Source organism: Stegostoma tigrinum, chromosome 18 (assembly GCF_030684315.1).
Source record: "Stegostoma tigrinum isolate sSteTig4 chromosome 18, sSteTig4.hap1, whole genome shotgun sequence".
NCBI lineage: Eukaryota > Metazoa > Chordata > Chondrichthyes > Orectolobiformes > Stegostomatidae > Stegostoma > Stegostoma tigrinum.
In genome coordinates, this window is record NC_081371.1 from 21,956,108 (window position 1) to 21,974,298 (window position 18,191).

The following is an 18,191-nucleotide window of genomic DNA, read 5'->3' on the forward strand; positions in this document are numbered from 1 at the left end:
AAAATTAATTTCGTATGAACTAAGGTTTATGCAGTGTAAAACTAGAGAGGTCAGCCAGGAATATGTTTAAATAGGCAAGTTTTTAAAATATTCGCTAATATCATTTATGTGAATTAAGATTGTCATATTTTGAACGTGTAAGCAATGTTGGGAAGAAGTTTTTTTTAAAAATTTCTTCCAACAGCAAATGAATAGAACATATGAGCAATCCCAAGGTCATCTGTGATTGTCAATTTAAGGTAAAAAGTAAATCTTGAACAGATTTTACTCCTGTTGCAGCCTGAATGTAAAATAATTATATATTCAATCACACTAAAAAATGCTGCTGGGCCTGCTGTGTTCATCCAGCCTCACATTTTATTATCTTGGATTCTCCAGCATCTGCAGTTCCCATTGTCTCTGACACTAAAAAATGTGATGGTTTTGTTATCCAGTTCATGTTCTGTCCTATGGTTGTAGCAGCTACTCCCCACCATTAAGGTGAATTATGTTCAGGATAATTGCTTGCTTCTGTGCAGGGTACTGATGCCTCATGTTGGAATCACAAGCATTAATGTTTTGTTCATACTGACCCTCACCACTTCCAAATAATTTCTCACAGGCCGTTTAATGATCATTGCTCTTCTAACATTAATTTTGCTCACTTAGCAGAGTGTTTAATGCCATTAAATCATTGCTGCAAATTGGACTGCACTAGAAATAGAGACTGTATAAATGACAGTCTAAGTAGGCCATGCACGGAGCTGATATTCCCCTGGGGTGACATTTGTCCGCCTGAGCTTGGCAGTCAGGAGGAAAGAATAAAAGATCCTGTTGAAAAGGGGATTCCTGAATTCATCTGTTGGTATAGTCAAGCAAAGAACAGGTGTCAGCTAGATGAAGATTCAATTGTGGTCAGAACCTTCTAACCTTCTGTAAAATTATGGTTGAGGTATTATATTTAACATAGGATTGTGATGGCAAAAGGAGAAAACAACAGCAGACCATAAAATTTGATTTGTAGAGAGGGTATTCCACTGAATTATACACATTTTAAAGCTTGCATCACTATAGCTTTAATGTAAGTGATATCAATGTAGCACACGGAACTACTGTCAGAGCTGAGAATGTCAGATTCAACCTGACTGCAGCTTTGTAACACGTTAGACTGTGGGGAATGAAAGATAAGCGCACTTAAAATGTGAAAGTGGTCGGTTGTATCTCCCCAGGTTATTTTATTTGCGATTCTTTGGTATATTTAGCAGCATCTTTTTTCGGCTCAGCAACACGATCAGGAAGAAAAGCTGGGTTTGAGATTTAGGATGAGAGATGGGAGTATGTGAAAAGGTAAGGCAATGCATTCATTTATTAACTTATATGAAATCTACATTGTGTATTTATTGGGATTTAAATAACACGTTAAATATCAAAGTAAATCTAAAGTCTATTAAATAATAACCAAAATGAAAAATGTGGAAATATTTGAAATATGTGACAGGAACATTTTAATCAATTATAACTCTAAATTAAATACAGGCTTACGATGGAGGAGGTTTGGGAAGGTGGGGGAGGGGAGATGTCATTTTTAACATTTTTTCAGCAGTCTGGAATGGGGAATCCTACATTCTAGAAGTGCAGTAAATGATCTGAGCTGTCTGTGCTTGATGTCTTAATATAAAGCAGTAATAACAGGTGTCTTTGTTTCCTCATGAGGTACCCCAAATTGATACTGTCGTTCACAGGGGACAAGTGTTGTTTAAATGATGCATTTGTGTTGCATTTCAACTGTCACCTTGCATCAAAATAATATGAGGAAATAAGGTTCACAGAATTCAAAGGAAGACTGACGCGCAATGGCTCTGTATTTCTATTTGAATGAGACACATAGAACATGTGAAAATTTCCTGTCCAAATATTCTTCCCACCTCTTTTTAAAACCATATTGTACAGACATGGCAAAATTTCAAGTGTTATTAACCCATGGCATATGAATTAGCCTGATATGATATTATTGTCATAATGGAGTTGTACAATGTTTGAAGTTTCATTATTTTTGCAGAGCCCCATTTTCTCTTTATCCTATGTAGGTAAACATGTGGTAACCTGTGCACAGTTTATAGAAGGCAGGGAAATCTTCCAATGTCCTGGTAAATACCTCTACCTCAGCCAATTCCACCAGAAACAGATTCACTAGTCATTCATATTGTGTTTGTCTGAATTTCCATATTAAAAACGAGACACTTTTTGTTCTTCTTATACATCTGTCTTCATCCAACATACCTAAAGGATCATGAGGGAGCCAGCAATTAATGCCTAACATTACTAACTTGCTGTAGATTGGAAACTGAACTTGGGATCTTTGTGGTTCTGTACCATTTCAGTTACGCATTTCACTGAAATATCACAAGCAAATCATGAATGAAGTTTGGGAAGCGTGACGCAAGTTCAGCAATGTATATAAGCTAACCAAAGAGATATTAACTCATTTATGTTCTAAACATAATAACATCCAAACACATATGAGGATATTATTGTCCTGGTTTCAAGTGTAATTTGTTGTATATGAACAGGAGGCTGGGAGTTAATCATTTGTGCTACCTGCTGAATCCCTTTCCCTTTGATCACTGATGCCAATTGAATGCTGCATTAGCAGCTACAATCCAGGCAACCTGAGAGCATGGTCACTTACAGCAACAGTTCAGTAACACTCCCATTTGATACACCATTTCTTTATATTCATTAGAACAAAGGAGGATTACATGAAATTTTTGTTGGGAGACCCAACAAAACATCATTGACTTGACTGTTCCATCACATCGCGACAGAAAAGTGAGTGTCAAAGTTTGGGCGAGGGGAAGGATGTGTTGCTGGGAGATCCTGGCTGAAGGATTAATAACATGTGAGTTATTAGAATACGTGTGATCAGACAGAGTGATATTATTTCACTGTAAGTTAAACCATTGGCCAGGTATGCATAATTTCCTTTGCCAAATATTTCAGGTTTTCAGTATTGTTAATGCTGAGGTTGAGAATAGCAGCACCCTAAGATGCTGTAATGTAGCAGCACAATTTAGAAGGGAAAGAGGATTCTATATTCACCAAAGCTACTGCTAAGTCATTTTGTTTGAATTGATTCATGTCCCAGGTTTCAATTCAGGACAGTAATTCCCTCTCTAAAAAAAAGTAGCAGATTTCTCATACAATGTGACATGCTAAATTATACTGGAAACCCTTCAATTCTTTAATAAACGATACAATTTTTTAATATATGACAAGTATGTTCTTAGTTTTCAATACCACAGCTCTTAGCTTCTGCAGGGGTACCCCAAACTCCTGATGTAACTTAAATGGAAGATCAGTAAAACTGCGGAACATTGTTCCAAAAGCTGTTACCAGCAATTGACATGGTGGAATATGTATTGTAAAATTATTGTTTGTACTGCAATGATTGTAATGAGGTCAGCCACGTGGACCACCATGAATATCATGGCTATTAATCCGATCCATTCAGGGAGCTCTGGCTGATGGGTATAAACAAGAGTGTCAAAGGTTCTGTTCCCTCTGAGACCTGGCTCTGAGGCAGCTGGGTCAGTGTTAAGAATTTTCCATGTGTTAGTAAAGGTTAACTTGGTGAAAGGCCGTTGTGAAGTTATTTCAGTGGTGATGAGAGAAAAGCATGCTTCTGAAGAAATTCACTCTCAACAGTCATCTTTGAGTTGGGGTAAGTATTTCTGTCATCATGCTGGGATAGCAAGAACTGCAGATGTTGGAGTCAGAGACAACACAGTGTGGAGCTGAAGGAAGACAGCAGGCCAGGCAGCATCAGAGGAGCAGGAAAGCTGACATTTCGGGTTGGAACCCTTCTTCAGAAATGTTCAAGATTTCTGAAAAAGGATCCTGATCCGAAATGTCAACTTTCCTGCTCTTCTAATGCTGTCTGGCCTGCTGTGTTCATCCAGCTCCACAGTGTGTTGTCTCTGTCATCACACTGTTATTTGGGAGGCTTCACTCGTTCAATCCCACCATCAAATTCTGGGCCCAGCACGTGGAAAGAATACATTATTTTTTCTGGGCAAATAAGTTTTAGACAGATGAAAAACAACAATTAATTCTCTTGACAGCCGTGAACCCGTAGTTTTTTCAGTTATTAGGAGCCTAATTTTCCCTGAAACACCAGATACAAAAAAATTTCAAGAGACGATGGATTTAGTTAAGGAATATTACAATCCCAAGCCTTCACTAATTCTGAGACGCTAACAGTTTTACTTGGCAAGTTGAGAACAAGGGGAATCTGCATCGGGATTTTTGACCAGGTTAGGATGACTGGCAGAAGCATGTGACTTTGGTTTAATCCTTAATGAGTTGGTTTGCAACCATGTGGTATGTGGGATTAATGATGCAACCATGCAAATGCACCTACTAGGTGAAGCCCAACTAGACTTCAAACAGGCTTTATCATTAGGCAATGCAACAAATGGAACATATGAGTTGTAGGGTATTCTGATGGAAGTGGACATCCTCGCGAGTCTAACTGAGCTTGGGGTACACCTATTGCATAGCCTCACTCAGGTCATATCCTGAACTGTGAGATTCTACCCCACAGCAAAACCTCAAAAATAAAGACAAATCTTGGCCAAATGATTAAAATTTTCCTTAGGATCTGGTCTGGCAAGCCATTGTAGTTGCTGCTGGTGCGCAGACTTGAGACAGCAAAAGAGTCCCACTTGACTTAAATTGAATGAGAAGACATATAAGCCAGAATCTAGAACAAAAGAACAAAGAACAAATAAAAATTACAGCACAGGAACACGCCCTTCGGCCCTCCAAGCCTGCGCCGATCGAGATCCTCTATCTAAACATGTCATCTATTTTCTAAGGGTCTGTATCCATTTGCTTCCTGCCCATCCATGTACCTGTCCAGATATATCCTAAAAGACACTATCGTGTCTGCGTCTACCACCTCCGCTGGCAACGCATTCCAGGCACCCACCAGCCTCTGCATAAAGAGCTTGCCACACATATCTCTCTTAAACTTTCCTCCTCTCACTTTGAACTCATAACCCCCAGTAATTGAGTCCCCCACTCTGAGAAAAAAGTTTATTGCCATCCACCTTGTCTATACCCCTCATGATTTTGTAGACCTCAATCAGGTCCCCCCTCAATCTCCGTCTTTCTAATGAAAAAATCCTAATCTACTCACAACCTTTCTTCATAGCTAGCACCCTCCATACCAGGCAACATCCTGGTGAACCTCCTCTGCACCCTCTCCAAAGCATCCACATCCTTTTGTAATGTGGTGACCAGAACTGTATGCTGTACTCTAAATGTGGCCGAACCAAAGTCCTATACAACTGTAACATGTACTCAATACTCCATCCAATGAAGGAAAGCATGCCATATGCCTTCTCGACCACTCTATTGACGTGCTTTGCCACTTTCAGGGAACAATGGACCTGAGCACCCAGATCTCTCTGTACATCAGTTTTCCCCAGGACTTTTCCATTTACTGTATAGTTTGCTCTTGAATTAGATCTTCAAAATGCATCACCTCGCATTTGCCCGGATTGAACTGCATCTGTCATTGATCTGCCCAACTCTCCAATCTATCTATATTCTGCTGTAATCTCTGACAGTCCCCTTCACTATCTGCTACTCTACCAATCTTCGTGTCATCTGCAAACTTGCTAAACAGACCATTTACGTATATCATAAACAACAGTGGTCCCAGCACAGATCCCTGTGAAACACCATTGGTCATAGGTCTCCAATTTGAGAAACCCCCTTCCACTGCTGCTCTCTGCCTCCTGTTGCTTAGCCAGTTTTTTTATCCATCTAGCTAGCATACCCTGGGCCCCATGCAGCTTTGCTTTCTCCATCAGCATGCCATGGGAAACCTTATCAAACGCCTTACTAAGTCCATGTATACAACATCTACAGCCTTTCCCTCATCTACCAACTTTGTCACGTCCTCAAAGATCTCTATTAAGTTGGTAAGATATGACCTTCCCTGAACAAAACCATATTGGCTATCACTGATAAGACAATTTTCTTCCAAATGGGAATAGATCCTATCCCTCAGTATCTTCTCCAGTAGCTTCCCTACCACTGATGTCAGACTCACCGGTCGATAATTACCTGGATTATCCTTGCTACCCTTCTTAAACAAGGGGACAACATTAGCAATTCTCCAGTCCTCTGGGACCTCACCCGTGTTTAAGGATGCTGCAGAGATATCTGTTAAGGCCCTGGCTATTTCCTCTCGTGATTCCCTCAATAACCTGGGATAGATCCCATCCAGGCCTGGGGACTTGTCCACCTTAATGCCCTTTAGGATACCCAACACTTCCTCCCTCCTTATGCCGACTTGACCTGGAGTATACAAACATCTATCCCTAACCTCAACATCTGTCATGTCTCTCTCCTTGGTGAGTACCAATGCAAAGTACTCATGAAGAATGTCAACTTTTTTCTCTGACTCAACGCATAACTTTCCTTCTTTGTCCTTAAGTGGGCCAATCCTTTCTCTAGTTACCCTCTCGCTCTTTAAATATGAATAAAAGGCTTTGGAATTTTCCTTAACCATGTTTGCTAAAGATATCTCATGTCCCCTTTTAGCCCTCTTAATTCCTCGTTTCAGATTCGCCCTATATTCCCGCTATTCTTCCAAATCTTTGTCCGTTTTCAGTCGCCTAGGCCTTATGTATGCTTCCTCTTTCCTCTTAGGTAGTCTCACAATTTCACCTGTCATCTATGGTTCCCTAATCCTGCCATTTCTATCCCTCATTTTCACAGGAACATGACTCTCCTGCACTCTGATCAACCTCTTCTTTAAAAGCCTCCCACATATCAAATGTGAATTTACCTTCAAACAGTTTCTCCCCATCTACATTCCTCAGATCCAGCCAAATTTTGGTGTAGTTGGCCTTCCCCCAGTTTAGAACTCTTCCTTTAGGACCACTCTCATCTTTGTCCATGAGTATTGTAAAACTTAAGAAATTGTGGTCACTATTTCCAAAGTAGTCCCCTACTGTAATTTCAACGACCTGGCTGGGCTCATTCCCCAACACCAGGTCCAGTATGGCTCCTTCCCGAGTTGGACTATTTACATACTGCTCTAGAAAACCCTCCTGGATGCTCCTGACGAATTGTGCTCCATCTTGACCCCTAACACTAAGTGAATTCCAGTCAATGTTGGGAAAATTAAAATCTCTCATCACTACCACCCTGTTGCTCCTACACTTTTCCATAAACTGTTTACATATTTGTATCTCTATCTCACGCTTGCAGTTGGGAGGCCTGTAGTACAACCCCAACATTGCACCCTTCCTATTTCTGAGTTCTACCCATATTGCCTCATTGCTCGAGTCCTCCATAGTGCTATCCTTCAGTACAGCTGTGATATTGTCTTTGGCCAGTAATGCAACTCCTCCACCCCTTTTACCTCCCTCTCTATCCTGCCTGAAGCATCGATATCCTGGGACATCTAGTTGCCAATCATGCCCTTCCCTCAACCAAGTCTCAGTAATAGCAAGAACATGATACTTCCAAATACCGATCCAAGCCCTAAGTTAATCTGCCTTACCTGCTACACTTCTCACATTAAAACAAATGCACCTCAGACCACCTGTCCCTTTGTGTTCATCATCTGCTCCCTGCCTACTCTTCCCTATGGTCACGCTGGCTTCATTATCTAGTTCCCTACAGGCTTTAGTTACTACCTCTTTTCAGTCCAATAACCTGTCCAATATTTGGTTCCCATCCCCCTGCCACATTAGTTTAAATCTTCCCGCACAGCGTTAGCAAAAGCAACCCCAAGGACATTGGTTCCAGTCTGGCCCACGTGTAGACCGTCCAATTTGTAACAGTCCCACCTTCCCCAGACCCAGTCCCAATATCCCAAAAATCTGAACCCCTCCCTCCTGCACCATCTCTCAAGCCATGCATTCATCCTGGCTATTCTTTCATTTCTGCTCTGACTAGCACGTGGCACTGGTCACAATCCTGAGATTACTACCTTTGAGGTCCTACTTTTTAACTTGGCTCCTAACTCCCTAAATTATGCTTGTAGGACCTCATCCCGTTTTCTGCCTATATCGTTGGTGCCTATATGCACCATGACAACTGGCTGTTCACCCTCCCCCTTTAGAATGTTCTGCAGCCGATCGGAGACATCCCTGACCCGTGCACCTGGGAGGCAACATACCATTCGGGAGTCTCGTTTTCGACCACAGAACCGCCTATCTACTCTCCTTACAATTGAAACCCCAATGACTATAGCCCTACCACTCTTTTTCCCACCCTTCTGTACAGCAGAGCCAGCCACGGTGCCATGAACCTGGCTACTGCTGGCTTCCCCTGCTGAGCCATTTCCCCCAACAGTATCCAAAACGGAATACCTGTTTTGGACGGAAATGACCACAAGGGACACCGGCACTGCCTTCCTGCTTTTTTTCTGCCTTTTGGTCACCCATTCCCTTTCTCCCTCAGCGATCCTAATCTGCGTGTGACCAATTCGCTAAATGTGGTATCCAAGAGCCCCTCAGCATCACGTATGCTCCAAAGTGAGTCCATCTGCAGCTCCAGAGCCGTCATGCGGTCTAACAAGAGTTGCAGCTGGACACATTTCCTGCACATGAAGGAATCAGGGACATCAGCCGTGTTCCTGAGCTCCCACATTGAGCAAGAGGAGCATAACACGGGTCTGAGATCTCCTGACATAGTTAATGTTAAATTTAATTTAGATAAGTGAAAAAGGAACAAAAAAGGTTTTTAACAATCACATGATATACAAAAAAAATGAAACAGAAAAAGCCTTACCTTATCTTCACACCACCGAGTCATTTTTTTTTGGTTAGAGGAGGAGGGAGGGGTGGGAGACACTACAGGTGTAGTGTTTCGGGTTCAGCCGCTGCCCAAATAAATCTAGAGGAGTGCTTACCCTGGGAAGCCCACCTACTTCTGATTTGGAACAGTTAAATTGCTTAGCAACATCCAAACCAGAAGCAATCAAAATAAATATCTGGTTAAATGGTCACCTGTTTCAAATGGAGTTCAATACTGTCACAGCCATTTTAGTGATTGCAGAACTAGTTTTAACAAAATTTGCTCTGGACTCCAAACCTTCAGTTTGCATAAGACCTTGGCCAGACTGAAAACCTATACTGCGGAATCTTAACAGATTAACGGGACAGCTTTGATTCCAGTCTCTTTATGAGAAGCACCTGATTCAGTTATCACTGATTGTAGTAAAAGGTTCGGTCCCAAGCTTGATGGGGCAAAGTTGTTTGAGAAAAATTCACTGAGATTGGCATAACATTATTCGGTGAAAAAATGGTTGCCTGAGTGAAGTCCTAATTAAATACCTATAAGATTTTCAGGAAGGTCTTGGAAGTATTGCTGGGGCCAAGGGCACCTTGCATGTTGATCAGGAAGCAATTCCACGATTCTGCAAGGCCCGCTCAGTGCCATTTGCCTTATGGGCAAAAGTAGAGGCAGAAATCAGACGCTGGAAAGTGAAGGAATAATCAGGCCAGTCCAGTTTGTAGAATGGGCAGCACTGGTCATATTGCTTTTGAAGCCTGATGGATTGGTTCACCTTTGTGGGCATTTTAAACAAACAGTAAACCACTTTTTGTAGCTGGATAAATACCCAATCCCTCATATAGAGGATCTATATTCAAATATGGCAGTGGGGACTGTCCTTCATGAAGCTAAACATGAGCGTAATTGCAATTGCAGATAGATGACGATTTCCAGAAGTATGCTACAGTACTCATAAGGGTTTGTACCAATATACAAGATTACCATTTTGTTATCACCAGCCTGTGCCATTTTTCAGCCAACAACAGAAAACATTTTAGAGGGTCCACCAGGTTGTCATTTAACAAGATGACATGCTAATAACAGGGAAGATCAGTAAGGAGCATTTAGAGAATTTGGACATACTCCATAGATGTTCCTCCAGGGCGGGTGTATGTCTTAGAAGAGAAAAACGTGTGTTCCAGGCACTCCAAGTGACCCACTTGGGTTATGAGTCAACAAGACTAGCGTTTACCTGTTGGAAGATAAAGTGAGGGCAATCAGAGGTGCCCTGGCTTCCATGTCTGTACTGGAGCTTAGGTCTTTCCTTAGATTGGTGAATTATTGTGGAAAGTTCATATGTAACCTGGCCTCCATCCTGACATCTTTACATCAATTCCTAAAAACGGGATCAGCCTTGGGAAAGGTCAAGTAGCCAAGCCACAGTTTTCAGGGAAGTGAAAAAACAGCCATCAACCTCCAAGGTATTGGCATACCATGATCCCAAGCACGATCTGGTATTGATACGCGATGCCTCCCCATACAGCATTGGGGTAGTATTAGCTCATAGGTGGATTAATGGACAGGAATGCTTAGTAGTATATGCATCCAGGACTTCGGCTAATGCAGAGCTTAAATATGCCCAGATAGAGAAGGAATATTTGACAGTCATATTTGGAGTCAGGAAGGTCCATCAATACCTTTACTCATGTAAATTTGTAATAATAATAGACCACAAAGCCCTGCTAGGTCTAATTAAAGAGGACAAGACAGTGCCACCCATAGCTTCAGGCCAAGTCCAGTAGTGGGCTCTATTAATTAATAATGTGCATAATTACAAGTTGGAATACTGTCTGGGAGACGAAGTGGCAAATGCAGTTGCATTAAGCTGCCTCCTATAGGCAGATGTGCCACCAGTGGTGTAGGGTTCTGGAACAGCCCACTATGGTTTTAAATTTTCTGGACAGATGCAGACAAAGTTGCATTGGTCAGACAGTGCTCAAAATGCCAACAAGGTCAAAAATTACCACCTGCAGCCCCCCCACATTTGTGGGAATGGACATATAAACCCTAGACTTGGTTTTACTTTGACATTACAGGTCCTTTCATGGGGTCAGGGTTCTTAGCTATTGCGGACCATCCAAAATGTTTGGATGTTCATAGAGTTCATGCATCAAACACAGTTATACTGTTAGAAAACAACCTGCACACATCTTTTATAACACATGAACTCTCTGAAGTGTTGGTCACAGATAATGGGCCAACTTTAACCAGCAAGCAATTTGAATATTTCCTAAAATCTGTTGGTATTTGTCATAAAAGGACAGTTTCATACCATCCAATGGTTTGCAGAACGAGCAGTGCAAACTTTGAAGGCAGGCTTAAAGAAATATCCTACAGCTGCACTAGATACCAAACTGTCCCGGTTCCTATTTGATTACAGGACCATCCTTCGCACACACAAGGATAGCTCCAACGGAGTTGCTAATGGGGAGGAGATTCTATACCAGGTTTATCCTGATTTTCCCAGACCTGAGAGGGAGGGTGAAATGGTATCTGGAACACCAGTACTGGACACATGACTAAGTGAGAGAGACTGTTTACTTAAGGGGATGAAGTTTGGTGTAGGAACCACAGGTCTGGCCCAGCATGTGGAAGAGGCATTGTTGATGTGAGGTCAGGGCCAGAGATATGTAAAGTTTGGCTGAGTATGACGGTCCTGAACAAGTTCATGGATCACATGAAAGCTGCAAACTTGGAAATGAGGTGGGAGTAAAGCATGCCTTGCTAATCTGGTCCAATCAGAGAGCGCTGACTGACAGATATAAACAGGAGTGTCAGAGCTTCTATTCATCCTGACAGCTGGCTCTGAGGGAGCTGGATCAGAGTGCAGGACACTCCATGTATAAATAAAGGGTGACTTGGTGATGGGATACCAGCCCCTGTGCAGTTATTTCAATAACTAATTGAAGAAGATATAGACCTTGAACTTAATATAATCAAACTTTCTTGTAGCAAGGATGGGGTGACTGTGGACATTATAACTAATGCATGTGGCAGGGTGATATAGCTATTAATGGTTTTAACATTAATGTTTTACTAAGTCAGTATATTGCAATGGCTAAACATGGTGGTTCATCAATACCTTGTCAAGGGCAATTCAGCATGAATATGTTATGTCCAGTTCTGGCTGCCCAATTATAGGAAGGATATTATTAAGCTGAAGAGGCTTCTGAAGAGATTTATCAGAATGTTGCTGGGCATAGAAGGTTTGGGTTATAAAAAAAGACAGGAAAGGATAGGACTTCTTTCAATGGGCCACAGGAGGTTGAGATACGACCTTATAGAAGGTTATAAAATAATGAGGGGTATAGATAGAGTTAATGGTAGTTGTCATTTTTCTAGGATGGGGGATTTCAAGACCAGGGGACACATTTTTAAGGTGAGAGGAGAGAGACTTAAAAAAGACATGAGAGGCAAATATTTTACACCGAGGGTGATTCGCGTAGGGAATGAACTTCTGGATGAAGTTGTGGATGTGGGTGCAATTACAATGTTTAAAAGACTTTTAGATAAGCACGTGAATAGGAAAGGTTTGGAGAGATATGGGCCAGGAGGGGCTAGCCGAGACTTTTAGTTTAGTTTATTCTAGTTTAGTTTGTTCTGTATGGACTGGTTGGACCGAAGGGTCTGTTTTTGTGCTGCATGACTCTGTGACTCTATGTCTCACCTAGGACGCCAAGCGAACTTCTCATGGCCAAATAATAAATAACAAATAATAATAAAATGTCATGTGAATAAAAATATTTTGATAATTTTGCTTTGCTCAATTAATAGCTAATTATTTTCTCCTGGATTTCTGATGATTGCCGGAAGGTATGGCAGGAGATTTAGGAAAGTCTAGAAAAGTCTAGGAAAGTTTAAAAACTAAAGTCCACATTTTTTGAAGAATTTTACTTAGCTTTGTCAGGGATGCATACCCATAATCCAGTGCAGTGGTACATGTTAAATTGAGCCACACTGACCATGGCGACAGGGCCAGCTGGGATTTAACCTTAAGAAGGATTTTTCTCAAGCAGTCTTGGGGACACTGTAATGATAGCTATTATTTATTCATCTTTTATCAACAATTTTCTGGCAATTTTCCAAGAAAGCCATGTTCCTCTACTGGAGTAGAGGTTTTTGAATAATTTCTTCAGATTTCCAGTGAGGACAGCAGCTTTGAAGTGGAAGAAAGGGGGAAGGAAATCAAGGAGAGTAAGAATGGGCAAGGGTAGAGAAAGAAAGGTGCAGAAGATGCATAAAACAATGGAAGAGGAAGGAGAGTGGGATGTGGAAGTAGGAGAGGAAAGGCATCACAGGAGGCACAAGCCTCAAGGAGGAAGGTGAAAGCAAAGAGAAAAGGAACTGGAAGGACGCATAAAAGGATACACTAAGTAAAGATCATTTAGATCAGTGGAAGTAAGAAGAATTATTCTTTGAGAATCTAGCCACTGGAGAAGAAACTGAGTTTGGGAGGTATTGTTGTGGTTTGGAAACAGTGCATTGTGGTTATTGTAAAATGGGAAATGTGAAGTAATGTACAATCTGCAGATGGATGGAAGGGACAGAAAACTGAAATTTTGTTCAGTGGAGGTGGGTAAAGTGTCATGGTCCAAAGTATCTTCCTATGGATAGTCTAAGGTCATGCCCTGAAGAGTTCATGTTCTCGTTACTTTGGCCCTATTCATTCTACCACCGTCAGACATAATCTGTGGGTGGAGACGAACAGTTCTGCTCTATTTTTCAGAGGGAATAGAAGTACCAGCTACCTGAGGTCCTAGTAATTATGCCTTAACAATTCTAGTTATTGTTATTTCTACCGTGCATTAAACCTTGATACTAAGAATAGTGCTACTTCTGTAGGTACTCTACAATGGTCTAATGACTACCAATAATCACTAAATAGGCACAAATCAAAGTAAAGACAAAAGGAGATTGGAGTGGCGAATTACCTCAAATAATCCTTACTAAGCATAATAAACTGATAAAGGTGGCAATTATCAGAAGATTTTTTGGGAAAATACCATGATCAGTTTCCAGAATCTTGCTAATAGAGGAATGTTCACTGAATGAGCTGCAGTTTGTTTCTTGTTTGCCGCCGGAGTGTGTATTAATATTAAATCTCGTGCCATCATAATCATCCAAGATTACAATAATGTTAGAAATTTGACATCACTCATCATTTATAATATTTAATAAATGGGTTATAACTCTGTGAATTTAGGAAAGTAATATTACCACAGAGACAGTCCTGGAGAACGTGCATTTAAGGTATTTTTGGGCTGAAGATAACTTACCTTAGAGAACTATTCTTTGGGTTAACTGGGATGAAAAAGTAAAAGAGATGAAGGTAGTTTCAAATGTCAGGGTGTAATTGGCATAGACGCGTGAGTGTTTTGCCATGTAAATGTGCAGTGGGTTAGTTTCAAATATGAAAGAATGACATGGCTGCAATACACACCTGTACATTCTAGTGTTTTTCAACTTAAAATAATTCATGATCTTTTCAGAATCCCTTCAAAGGGTGGTATTTTCCCACCTAAGAGGCAGTAAGGAGAGTGGCTGGAAGGACAAATAATTGAATAGTCAATTGTAGAGCAAATCAAGCTTTTTAAATATAAATGACTCCACCAATCTCCACTTAAATGCAGGACTACATCTTCTAGTCTTGACTCTTATAGTTGGCTGCCTACTAATTCCACGAATCACTTAAGTTCTAACTGCGGACTTGGATTCCTCACTGAGTCCTTACATAGAATGTATGCAGTTCAGGTGCCTTGCCAGCAGTACAGCTAAGTTCATAACTCATAACATGGAATCTGCTTCTTTCTCTCTCCCATACATCCTCACTCGCTGCCTGTAATGTTTCAAATCCTTTTCAGTGATGCCTGAACTGTTCTGTATGACATATTGAAAACCTAATAATAAGCCTGCCCTTCTTGGAACTGTCTGTTCCATGAATGCAATCTGCTTGAGCAGAACAAAAAAACGGTACCAAAACAGGGTTTTGTCACACTAGACAGTTCCTAACATGACAAAAGAAGATTGCAGTATATAAGTCAAGCTTTGAGGTTTTGTAAAATCCATCCAAAAATGGGGATAAAATTACATTGTTCTCTTAACATGGGAACTGTTGGTATTGATAGTTAGTGGTCAAAATTTTGAAATGTGAAAGAAAAGCATAATTCAATAAAAAAAACTCAAGTTTTATTCAAACTCTAAAACACCATGGCAGTTTGTAAAATTTGAATTTAATAAAAATCTGGAATAAGAAACTGGTGTAATACAATCATGTAACTATTGTCAATTATCATAAAAAACATTCTGGTTCACTAATGTCCATAGGGAAGGAAAGCTGCCATCCTTGTTGGGTTTGGCCTACATGTGACTCCAGACCTACAGCAATACAGATGACTTTTAATTGCATTCTGGGCATTTAGGGATTTATATGGGGTTAGAATCGATTTGAAGGAAACCATAAGGGCAAGGTATGTCTATAATGATGTATTTTTGTCAAACTATGTTGCAAATTTCACTGTGCCTCATAATGTTTATCATTCAAAAAACTTAACGTAACTTGCGCTTTGGCAAAATAATCATAAGATTCAGCCCTTTACCTCCATCCAAGTGATGCATCCCAAAAGGAAGGTCAACATGCAAAAATGCCAAATTCACTCTGGTGCCAGTGCAAATATGATTACTTTATGTATATCACCCAAGAAGTACTCAGGAAATTGGCACAGCATGGTGCAGTCCACACAACATAAGTTAACTGTTTGCAATAAATCTGGTATCCCATGCAATGGCATTATCTATTTTAAGTATAAATTTGGTTTGGGACGGAGATCCGAATTGTTTTCAGCTATTATTAATCTACCGGCATGCACACATGCATATTGTTCTGATCCATGAGGTGACTAGTTCATCAATTGCACAAGAGTTTTGATCTCAGCATCAGCTTTAACCAGCACCTGATTAATCTTCACCCAGATAGGTTATCAGCTACTTTAAAGCCGATGCAGGGTTGCATCTGAAACATGATGCCCAGCCCAGCACCAACCAAAAGTGCAACATGCACTCTAGAAAAAAGCTCATACTAGAACTGGATTCCATTGTGCAAAATAACATCGTCCAGAAATTTGAGTATCATATTAATTGGTGCAGTTCCATTACTTGTGTGTTTCAGAAAATGTTCAGATCCAAAGTAATCGAATAATGCACTAACAACAATGTCTATAGGAGATTCCTTCCTTGGAGGAACTTAATTCCAAGTTCTTAGATGCCTAATATTTTTCCAAACTTCATGCAAAGAATGGATATTGGTCCACATTTCTTTCCTTGGAATCATAGGAACTGACAACATTAAGAACTCCTTTTGGTAAATACTGTTTTCTCAGATTAACATCCAGGTTATTGATCAGCCAGCACACAGCCCAACATCATGTCAATTATATCATCAGGAATCTACCAGGTTCTTTCTGTATCTCAGATAACATTACAGTTCTCAGAAGAACTAAACAGGAGAATGACAAAAACCTCCATCAGCTCATGACAATGGCAAGAAAGTGTGGTCTTGTTTTCAGCAGTAAAAAATGGTAAATGAATATAAAATCAATTTCTTCAGTTCAGGCTGCTCATAAACTGGTATGAGACTGTATCCTACTGAAGTGGAAGTCATACTATGTGTCATTTTGGTTTTCCTAATTAAGGAAGGATGTAAATACATAACAAAATAATGTGAGAAAACTCACTAGGGTTTACAAAGGTAACCCTCCATGAAACTCCCCAAAATTGACATGGACAATCTCTGATAAATTCAGCCTGTAGTGAAAAGAGATTCAACTGAAGCTTCTTATAGTTGTTGTTAAATACATGTAATACACTCACAGATACTTCATTGTCTGTGTTAATACTAAACCATGTGGTTACAAACAGTAGCATGATTATTTTATCATGTCATGCTGCAAGTGGCTTGTGTTAAGATGGAAACTGAGACATTACTACCCTTGAGTTCCCTTATTGTGGTATGGTAATAACATAATGAGCATATCTCTTAGAGATATACTGCGTACTAGCTGCGAGACATCATTGGATAGAATGATAGAATCCTTTATAGTGTAGAAAGATAACAATATGCATAGAAGATGTGTGCACTGCAAGGCAAAGTTGACTTGCAAAGGTTTCTTTAGCTTTTTATCTTTAAATATTCACTACTTGCACATCCTAACATGGAAATATATAACCTTTCCTTCAATGATCATTAAGTGGAAAGTTACTCACCAAGATTTACGGATTGCTAAGTTAAACCTACAAACTACTCTTCAAGGCAATGGTTTACCATCACCAGCTTTCTCATGTTTGGGAAAGAGATCCATACAGTCGAACACGTCTTCCCACACTCTCATGACCCAACTGCATGTATACAGTGGATTGTTGGAAGGAAGGGTGAAATGGTAGAAAAATATGATAATTAAGGCGTAGACAGTAATCCCAATTTAGACCAGGACACAGCATACAAGTGCCAGTTTTTGCATGAGCACATAGATTCATAGAACAATACAACTTAGTACAGGTTGTATGATGGTGGGATGAGTAATGGCTAAGTCCTGTGAAGAAATAGACAATATATTTGAACTTCACATCACTAACCACCAATCAACCATGACAACAACTCAGATACTGAATCTTTCACGGCAGCCATCAAATGGTACATGTCCATCAATGATGACAGACAGCAAACCACAGAGCAAACTGCACCATTAAATTGTGACAACTGTTTAAGGACTAAATCTTGTCACATCATAAGTCCAGCAAATGATTATCTCAATGTATGCCCATAATATGGATGTGTATCCTTGTACATCCTTATATTAGGAAAATAGTCTACCTCTTCTTTGAAGGACAAAGGGGATTCTTTTTATGGCATGGATTACAGGCACAATGTGCCTGTACCTTTAAGACCATTATATCTCTCTGATATATTTCAACTTATGACAGAAATGAAGTCTAAGCATGCAAAAAACACTGTTGAGAGAGAGTGCAGTTGTATTCAGTTCAATGCAGAGCATTCCATCTTGATATTACAGATGGATAAGCTTGTAATGTTAGTTCTTCCAGGTGGGGTTTCAATCATGTAACTGCTGGCTGTTGGTGCACTATGGAGGCAATCCATATCAATAAATGTCAAAGCTCCCAAGATGCCAATGAAACAGATAGATCAGCACTCTCTTGGTAGACCTTCCTGGTCTCTGGCTGTTCCTGCAGACAAATGGTCTGATTGCTTCGTGTTGCTTTCAATTATCTTAATAGCAATCAGCTCATTAGCAATGCTGTGTAGGCAACTATTTTGGAATTCCTTGTGGAGCTTGGCC

The 18,191-nt window shown here is 40.4% G+C and overlaps 2 protein-coding genes across 12 annotated transcripts in view; one reads left to right on the plus strand and one right to left on the minus strand.

The window, feature by feature from the left end:
* LOC125460896 (voltage-dependent calcium channel subunit alpha-2/delta-4-like) overlaps positions 1-18,191 on the minus strand; it is a 403,518-nt gene that overhangs the window by 106,638 nt on the left and 278,689 nt on the right. The window lies entirely within an intron of this gene.
* LOC125460897 (leucine-rich repeat and transmembrane domain-containing protein 2-like) overlaps positions 1-18,191 on the plus strand; it is a 91,888-nt gene that overhangs the window by 22,050 nt on the left and 51,647 nt on the right. For 2 of the 3 annotated variants that reach the window (XM_048549086.2, XM_048549084.2), the window contains exon 1: positions 802-1,326. The exons of the other annotated variant lie outside the window; for it this stretch is intronic. The gene's annotated coding sequence lies outside the window, so the exon portion shown is untranslated. Of the gene's footprint in view, positions 1-801; positions 1,327-18,191 lie in introns of those variants that run through there. 3 annotated transcript variants of the gene reach the window in all.